The sequence below is a fragment of the Microtus pennsylvanicus genome, chromosome 5 (assembly GCF_037038515.1).
Source record: "Microtus pennsylvanicus isolate mMicPen1 chromosome 5, mMicPen1.hap1, whole genome shotgun sequence".
Lineage (NCBI taxonomy): Eukaryota > Metazoa > Chordata > Mammalia > Rodentia > Cricetidae > Microtus > Microtus pennsylvanicus.
In genome coordinates, this window is record NC_134583.1 from 60,872,997 (window position 1) to 60,882,438 (window position 9,442).

Genomic DNA, 9,442 nt, shown 5'->3' on the forward strand with positions numbered 1-9,442 from the left:
CTCTCATATCCCTCATAGGTAAGCCGTGCAGATAGAGAATTCAGAAGGCAATCATCATGGTTCCCCATAGGGATGATGTCTTCACTATTGACTCATCCACATTTAGTGCGATGTTCATCATGCAGTAATTATTCAATAAATACTTGTGAACAAATGAACGGACAATGAGATTTTCATGACCTTCAATAAAGGCTCATTCTGAAGACTCTTTATCAAACAGAAATCAGTGTGTCAGATCTATCAGCAGTGAGGATGGTGAAGATGAAAACTGAAGCCATTTAGAGGGTCTTAATTTCTGCTGAAACCAGGTCCTAATGTATCAAAGGAAACCTTGAACTTGCTAGGCAGCCAAGGATAACCTTAACTTCTGTTCTTCCTTCTCCAACCTTCTGAGAGCTGAGATTTTAGGTTTGTGCCTCCCTTCCTGTTTAGATGGTGCTGGGGATTGAACCCAGGGCATTGGGAATGCAAGGCAAGCACCCTATCAACCAAGCTGGTCTGGCAACCCCTAGTGCTAATATACACTTAGAAAGAGGAAACCAACTAAGGTACACATAGACTCGGGAAATGGAAATGAAACCTGTGCTTTTACGTTGTAACCAGGAGGCCCTGAAACTCATGAATGAAGTGCAAGAACATTTGGAGGAAGAAGAAAAGTTATGCCAGGCATCTTGTGTGGATTCCTGGGATGGATGCAGGCCATGTCTGGAAAGTAACTGCGTGCGATTTTCCACAGCTTGCCAACCTGTTTGGTCCTCTGTGAAAAATACGGTAAGAGGAAAAGGGAACTCACCATTTCGGGGTTCTTAAGACATCCAAACAATCTTGATTTATAGATTGTGTTAATTTTTAGAATGGAAATTATTGATAGTTTCCCTTTATTATCTGGAATCTAACACCAGTGCTACATATCACCACCTGAGTGTGCACCGTTTATAGTTTAGAATAACCATCAGTGTTTATTCCCCTTATCATTATACTCTGTAACTCCAATAGAAGTCAGAAGCCCTGACTGCATTGAACTCACTGTTTGTGGGCATGTTCCAAGTAGATAGTAAGCCCATTGATGCCAAACGTCATATTTTATGTGTCTTCCTGTGAGGGGGCTTCCAATAGACATGTCTAACTGCATTTTCAATTACAGCCGTTTACTCCAGACTTCTTTTATAGCTTATCCTAGAAATCATGCATTTGAATCTCTTCCTCCTTCCCTCCCTCCCTCCCTCCCTCCCTCCCTCCCTCCCTCCCTCTTTCAGTTCTACATGTAGCCCAGGCTGTCCTCAAATTCAGTATGTAGCCACCACATCTGACCCTGATTATTCCACTCCTGAAGTGCTGGGTTACAGATGTGTGCCTTAACACTTAGCTTCACTGTTCTCTCCCTGTCTCGTGATTTATGGTAAAAGTCTGTTCTGGAGACGCATCCTAGGTTGACCTTGAGTCCATCATTCCCCTGCTGTAGTCTCCCACGTGGTAGGACTACAGATGTGCACATCACCCTTCTGTCAGTGAGCTTCTCCTCTTCTGAATTCCTTCCGGTCTCCTTTTGTCCTATGCATGTGTGGCCTGCAGAACTGGCACGTTTTCTTTTTATGCCCTTTGGCTGTCTTCTAGGCAGAGAAATTTTCAGAGGGTGGTGACCCATAAAAGGTGTGCTCTGCCCAGGAAATTCTTTGATTGGCCTGGATTTTCCTCCCCACTTCAGGAAGTGAGCCATGTACGAAATGGAATGACATTTTCCTCTTTGTATTAGTGTATGTATAATCATAGTATTCTTCTGTGTGGCAGTGCCACACTCAATTCCAAAAGCGCAGCAGCCTCTAGGATAGGGATTGTGCCAAATTAAGTTGATGACATTGTAAAGCACAATTAATAAAAACTCAGAGACAGATATTGGGGTTCAACCTGAAGGTCAGAAAAGCAAAGCAGCCAGCCACTGGCTCTTACCTCGACCTCAGTCCAAAAATGGGGATCCTACCTCCAGGAAACCTCAGAATGAGGCTGACTGAGAGCTGTCTCCTCCCATTTTATAATCCTTTCTAGCTCTGGGATTAACGGCGTGCACTGCTGCCACCTGGTTTCTATGGCAAGCTAGTGTGGCTACTGGGATTAAAGGTGTGTGTCACCACTGCCTGGTGTGTAAGGCTGGCCAGTGTGGCTGTTTACTTTTCTGAGATTCAGGCCAGCTTTATTTATTAAAATACAAGTGAAATGCCACCACACCGTTGTTGATTGCATCCGCTCCACTTTTACAGCCACGGTCCTCCTCTGATTGCCAGAGTGTCGTGAGATGAGTGCTGGAGACAGGATATTTGGAAGTCGTTCTCATCTGTGTCGGACATGTAACTTTATGAACTTTTCTCGGGGCTTGTGTTTTGTAGTTGTTGTTTTCTGAGGTTGGGTCTTGCTATGTTACACAGGGTTGTCTCAACTCCTTGGCTTTAGTAAGGTCCCCTCCCACTCACTCCCCGGAGGAGCTAGAACTGTAGGCATGTGCCGCCTTGTCCAGCTCCGAAGTTTTGTTTCTATGAATGGAATCAGTAAACAAAAGCTGGCAGAGGAGAGGCAGGCAATCCATCCAGACCTCTTTCTGGGACAGGCATAGGTCCTGTGCAGATTCCAGAATAGTTGTTTGCACAGTAGGAAACTCATGCTCCAGGAGTAATATTCCATAGCTGGTGACACCCAAAACATTCTAGCACTGTGCTGTAAAGACAGCTGAGGTCTGCCCAGACTAGAGGTCACAGAGCGTGACTGCTGTGTCTTAAAGTTTTCATTGTAAACTTTTCACTTCTTTGGTGGAATTTATTCCAAGATTGACAGATGTTTAAGGTTATGGTGTGGGTTGATTTTAAGGCTATGGTGTGGGAGTGTTTCCTTGATTCTTTCTTGGTACATCTGTTGTTGATAAAGGCTGTTGATTTTTCTGTGTTAACTTTTATCCTACGACTCTCCTGACTACTATATCACCCACACCTCGGCTAACTTTGAACTCTTGATCCTTTGCCTCTACTTCTCTTGGGACATAGGAGACATCCCACAGCTATAGGCTCCCTTGCCTCGCTTCTAACGTTTTTAAATTTTAATTAATTTTGACTTATTTATCACATAAATTTTAATATTTAATGTTTGTTCAGGGTTGCCTATACGTGTGGGAGAGTGTTGCTCATCGGGAGCCACCTACTTGTTTTTGTTAGTTTTTCTATTTCATTTTTAGTTTTTCTTTCATTTTCTTTTGGGTTTTTGTGTATTTGAGACAGGCTCTCACTGTGTAGCCCTGACTGGTCTGCAATTCCAGGATCACCTGCACTGCCTCCCGAGTGTTAGAATTAGCCTTCTCATTGGCCTGGAACTCAGCAAGAATGCGGAGCGAGCTGGGCCAATCAGCCCACTGATCCACGGGTCTCCTCCTCCCCAGCACTGGCATTAAATCATAGCTATCATACTTGGTTTCTTTCAAGGGTTCTCAGAATCATTGGTCCTCCTAGTTGTGGAGTGAGTGCTTTACTGACTTAACCATCTCCCCAGCCCTGTATGGTGAAATTCCCATAGTGTTTACACGTGATTATTGTATTCCCCTCAGAGCTGGGTCAGAGAGACCTGCCTCCAGAGATGTTACCTGAGCCAAATGGAGGAATGTGCGAGGAATTTAACCAGAATTTATCCGGATGTATGAAATTTCACGAAAGATGCCAAAATTGTCACAGTTACCTATCTGAAGGTAATAGCTCCTGTTTTATCATGTCTTTCATGTATGTGCATTTCTGGGTTCACATGTGTGGGCACATGAGCACACATAAGCCTGTGCATTCAGAGATCTAATAACACCTTAGGTGTTATTTCACAGGTTCCACCCATTGTTTCATTTTATTTGAGACATGGTTTGTCACTAACGTGGAATTCTCCAAATAGTCTGGACTGGCCAGCTAGTGAGCTGTAGGTGCATACCTGTCTTATCCTTCCCAGTGTGGGAATTATAGGCGCACCTCTATGTATGACATTTTCAAATGAGATTCTTGAGATTTGACTCAGGCCCTCACGCTTGCCTAGCAAGCACTTTACCATCTGAGCAGCTCCCAGCTCTGGGTTTGCACGCTTGGTTCTATCTACAGGTGTTCCTGATAAAGGTTTACAAATATTACTCAGCCAGTGTGTGTAAACTAATCCTTTCATTTTCATCAGTTCCATCCACAGTGGGTACTTAGGGATGTATGATTAAAGATTAAAGAAACACAAACATTTACAGACGAGAAAAACAATAAGCAAATTAGGTCAACTTCCTTTTGCTGCGAAGAAAAGAGAAATCCGCTGACGGAGGAAAACTCATAGAAGTAAGAGGTAATGTGTAGATAGCCAGGTTCTAACCTTTCCTTTCTCGTCCCCAGGATCTCACATTAATATCATAAAGTAAAACACAACCTAACTTTTAAAAGTTCTGCAGTCTTTAAAAACTCCATGTCCCTTTAAAATTCCAAAATCTCTGAACTGTGGGCTTGATTTTAAAAAGTTGAGTACTTTCTTGTTCCGAAAGGGAAGAACAAAGGAGTAAGAAAAATCAGGTCAATGCAAGACGAGAATCCAGCAGCGTGAATCCAAATCCTCAGACTCACTCTTCTGACTCCAGAAGATCTATGGGCAGCACCCATAATTCATATTGTAGCCTTAGGTGGGCTCCACACACACACACACACACACACACACACACGCTGTGCACACATGATTCATATTGTAGCCTTAGGTGGGCTCCACTCCACACACACACACACACACACACACACACACACGCTGCTGTGCACACATGATTCATATTGTAGCCTTAGGTGGGCTACACACACACACACACACACACGCTGCTGTGCACACATGATTCATATTGTAGCCTTAGGTGGGCTACACACACACACACACACGCTGCTGTGCACACATGATTCATATTGTAGCCTTAGGTGGGCTACACACACACACACACACGCTGTGCACACATAATTCATATTGTAGCCTTAGGTGGGCTCCATTCCACAATCACTGCTGTCCTTGCCAAATGTCTCATGGTCCTGGTATCTCTAATAACTCAGGGGTTTACACTGTAAATGAGGTTGAACCTTTACCAGTGACCTCTGCTAGCCTCTGTACAGAGACTCTAACTTTTCCATATGGGGCCAAGCCTCTGAAGCTCTCTGTGACCCCTTTGTAGCCTCAAAATGAATACTACCCAGGCAACTCAAAATATAGCCTGCTCCTCTTAGACCGACTCTGTGTACGATTCTGAGGTCATATTTTTTATTGCCCCAATGAAACAGAAAATGTCACTCAATGGCATTGCTCTCTTTTTAGTCAAAGCTGATTCTTTAGCCTCAGTAGATCAGAATATACAAGTTCTTAGCCAGAAATTACATGGATGGCCCCTATTTCAGATCTTGATAGTCTTCACTTCCCTCTGAAACTTCCCAAGACAGGCCTTCACAGGCAGCGTATTTCTCAGCATTACTCTTTTCTAAGCTCCTTTTAGAACAGCCCGCTAAATTCTGAGCATTCAACCACTTTTCTAACCCGAAGTTTCAAAATCTTCCACAGCCCTCCAACAAAATAGTCCAGAGATATACAAAGCTATGACCAAGTCATCCCAGCAACAGCCACGCCCTCAGTTCCGATTTCTGTTCTAGTTTCATTCTGTGGCTGGGATAAAACACTCTGACCAGAACCGGTTTAAGGGGGGGGGGGGGGCTTATTTCTTATAGCAGATTCCAGTCTTTCTGTGGTGGTTTGAATGAGAATGATTCCCACAGGCTCATATATTTGAATGCTTGGTCCCCAGTTGTTGGAACTGTTTGGGAAGGGTTTAGGAGGTGTGGCCTTTTTGGAGAAGGTTATGTCACTGGAGGGTGGACTTTGAGGTTTAAAATCCCATGTGATTCCCAGTTAGCTTTCTCCCTGCCGCGTGTTTGTGGACAAAGGTGTAAAGACTCAGCCACTATTCCAGCAACATGCCACCTGCTGTCATGCTCCCCACCATGATGGACATGAACTCTAACCCTCCGAGACTGCAAACCTTCACTAAACGCTTCTATAAGTTGCCTTGGCCATGGTGTCTTCTTACTGGAACAATAGAAAAGTAACTAGGGTAACATCATTGAGGGAAGTCATAGCAGTACCTCAAACAAGAACTTGAACAAAAACCGTGGAGGAATGCTGATTGCTACCTTGTTCATGACCTTATGTCTTTCTGTTGTTGTGTGTGTGTTTGTGTGTTTGAGACAGTGTCTTGCTATGAGAGCCTGGCTGTCCTGGGAACTCTCTCTATATAGACCAGGCTGGCCTCAAACTCACACTGATCTGTCTGTCTTTGCTGGGATTAAGACATGCACTACTATAACCAGCTACATCCTCATGCTTAACTAGTTTTATTTTTAAGTATGTAAAAAATAATTTTATATGTATGGGTGTTTTGCCCACATGTATATCTGTGTACCACATGCATGCCTGGTGCCTGCAAAGACCAGAAGAGAATATTGGATTCCCTGAGTGGAGATTTCTAGACAGTTTTAAGTTGCCATGTGATTGCTGGTAATCAAACACAGGTCATCTGGAAGAGCAGCCAGTGTTCTTAACCATCTCTCAGGGACCTTGATTAGCTTTCTTCATACAGCCCAGGACCACCCGCCCAGGCGATGGGGCTATAGTGAGGGATCCCCCAAAGAACACTGCTCTGACATGGGTGTAAGCACATTGAAAGTCTTTAGTAGCTGGCCTGCAACTACAATAGGTATTTGGAGTCATGGTGTACCAGCGAGTCTTTCTTGGGTTGAGCTCTTAAGCACAAAACCTATGCTCTGTGTTGTCATACTCCAGTTAACAAGGACAGTTAGCCAGAAGCAGAACTACAGAAGCTAAAACTCAAGGTTAGTACATTTAGAGAGTTTCCCAGAACTGTGGACTTTGATGGATTAGATCTTTGTTTTCATTTTGGCAGGTGGTGCTGTCTACTAAAGAGTTTACAGTCTGAATGATACTTCCATCATGGAAATAGTTGTGCTAAGATCTGGGAGCCTGCTCCAGTGCCACCCAAGTGAGCTGGGCCCTCCTCCATTAAATAATAATCAGTATAAGCCCCAGAAATATACCCAAAGGCCAATCTAATCTAGGCAGTTCTCCCAGGTGATTCTAGGCTTTGTTTACAATTAAATCACAATAGGGTAAGTTAATAAAATCAAAGTTCAGGAAAGACGAGATTCTTTAACTGCAAAGTTATAAAGCTCTTGCATTCAACTTCCTCACAAAACAAAGACTGCTGAAGTGTTTCTACCAATAGGAAGAGTCACAATACAATCAACAGGAACCTTTATCCTCTCTGCTGCCTCTCCTCTGCCCTTCATCAGCAAGTGAATCTCTGCCAACGTAGCTCTTTAGAAACGAGGAAGGACAGAATTCTCCTGTTCTTGAACACTGACTTTTCTATGTCCTTAGAGAGGCGGGAGAGATGGCTCAGTGCTGAAGAGTGCTAACTACTCTTGTAGAGAATCTGAGTTTGGTCCCCTAGCATCCAAATCCAATGGTCCACAGCACTTGTATCTCCAGTCTTCGTGGGCATCTACACTCATGTGCACATAAACACCCCTGATACCCCACATAATTAAAAATAAAAAATAATTTTTAGAAATAAGATGTCATTAGATATACCATAGTAAGAATCAAGGTTACCACTGAGTTGTAATGTTAAGGATGAGTTGCATACCCTTCTCTGTATTTTCTAATATTATAAATAAACATGTACGCATACATGGAATGATACTGAAACGTATAAAATATTTTTTTAATTTATTTAACTTTTCAATGTAGTATTTGTTTGATTTAATCACACTGCTTAGACTGGGGGTATAGTTCAGGGCAAGCAGGAGGTCCTGGGCCAGGGTCATACAACAAAAACAAAAATGTCATGAAAAGCAAACTATTTCTCACCCAGCTAAAGCCTAACCCAGTGTCATATGTTTAGAATCTGAGCATCTTGGAGGTAAAAGTACAAGGATCAGGCATTCGAGACCATAGAAGAATTCAGCATACAGTATTGCTGTGGGACAGTGCTCTTGTACCCTGTAAAGATTTGTCACGTGTGTTGGTTTAATAAAATGCTGATTGACCAGTAGCCAGGCAGGAAGTATAGGTGTGGCAACCAGACTAGGAGAATTCTGGAAAGAGGAAAGGAAGAGATACAGTCATAAGCCAGACTCAGAGGAAGCAAGATGAGAATGCCATTCTGAGAAAAGGTGCCAAGCCATGTGACTAAACATAGATAAGAATTATGAGTTAATTTAAGTTGTGAAAGCAAGTTAGAAATAAGCCTGAGCAGTAGACCAAACAGCTTATAATTAATACAAGCCTCTGTGTGTTTATTTGGGACTGAATGGCTGTGGGACCAGGTGATACAGAAACTTTTATCTACATAGTATTCAAATATGCCACATTTACGTGTTGTGTATTTTTAGCTGAAGGAAGTAGGGAGATTGCTCTCATCGTGTCCTACCTTTCACATAAAGCAGGACTTACAAAAATTTTTTGACCTACGTTTCCTGGAAAGAGGACTGTCACAGAAAGCCCTACCCTGTTAAGAGTCAACACAAACCTGAAAAGACAGGTGTTGCCAAGTCCCACCCCCTTCCCCACTGCCATGAGAGCAGACTCTTATCCTCAGTCATTGTCTACACAACTGCCCTCCACCCCTCAAATCCAAAACCAAAAAATTATAGTAAAGTAGGGAAGTCTTCCCTATAGGCATTGGGTGTTTGTTACCTGAAGATATTCTTAGCCTTTGGCCTGAAGTCTCTCCTGTGTTATGTAAACATATTAATAAACTTATATTAGCCTTCTATTAACCTCTTTGTTATACAGCTTTAGTCATGACGTTGTGATAGGTAAAGAAAATATATTTCTTTTTTCCCTCCTTCATAAAGGAGGATCTGACTTCCCAAAGGAAACACTAATGATTTGGAAGAACTGCATTGCACTAGTAAGAGTTGTGGAGAAGCAGTGTGGTGAATGTTGATCTAGGAAAAGCCAGACTAACATTATGCTGAACTAAATAGATTTTCAGTTTTCTGTTATCCTGTAACTCGGTGCATTTCCGCTCACAATTACACAGCCAGAATGCCTATTTCCCACTACTAAGCTTGCGAAATGTTTCCCATGATACTTGTAGTTAAGCCAAAATGGCCAACCATTTCTATAAATTTCTTTTGAAATTTGAATTTTTTTACAAAACAAGACTACAAAGAAACATTTGACAGTATCTTAGATAACTAAATAAACAGGGCTGCAAATAAAAGATAATTATGTAATCTCTTATAGTACATATTCCATCATAAAATTTTTATTTCTATTACAATTATTTTATTTTATGCATATAGTGTTTTGCTTGCATGTATGTCTTTGTACTATGTAGGTGTCTGGT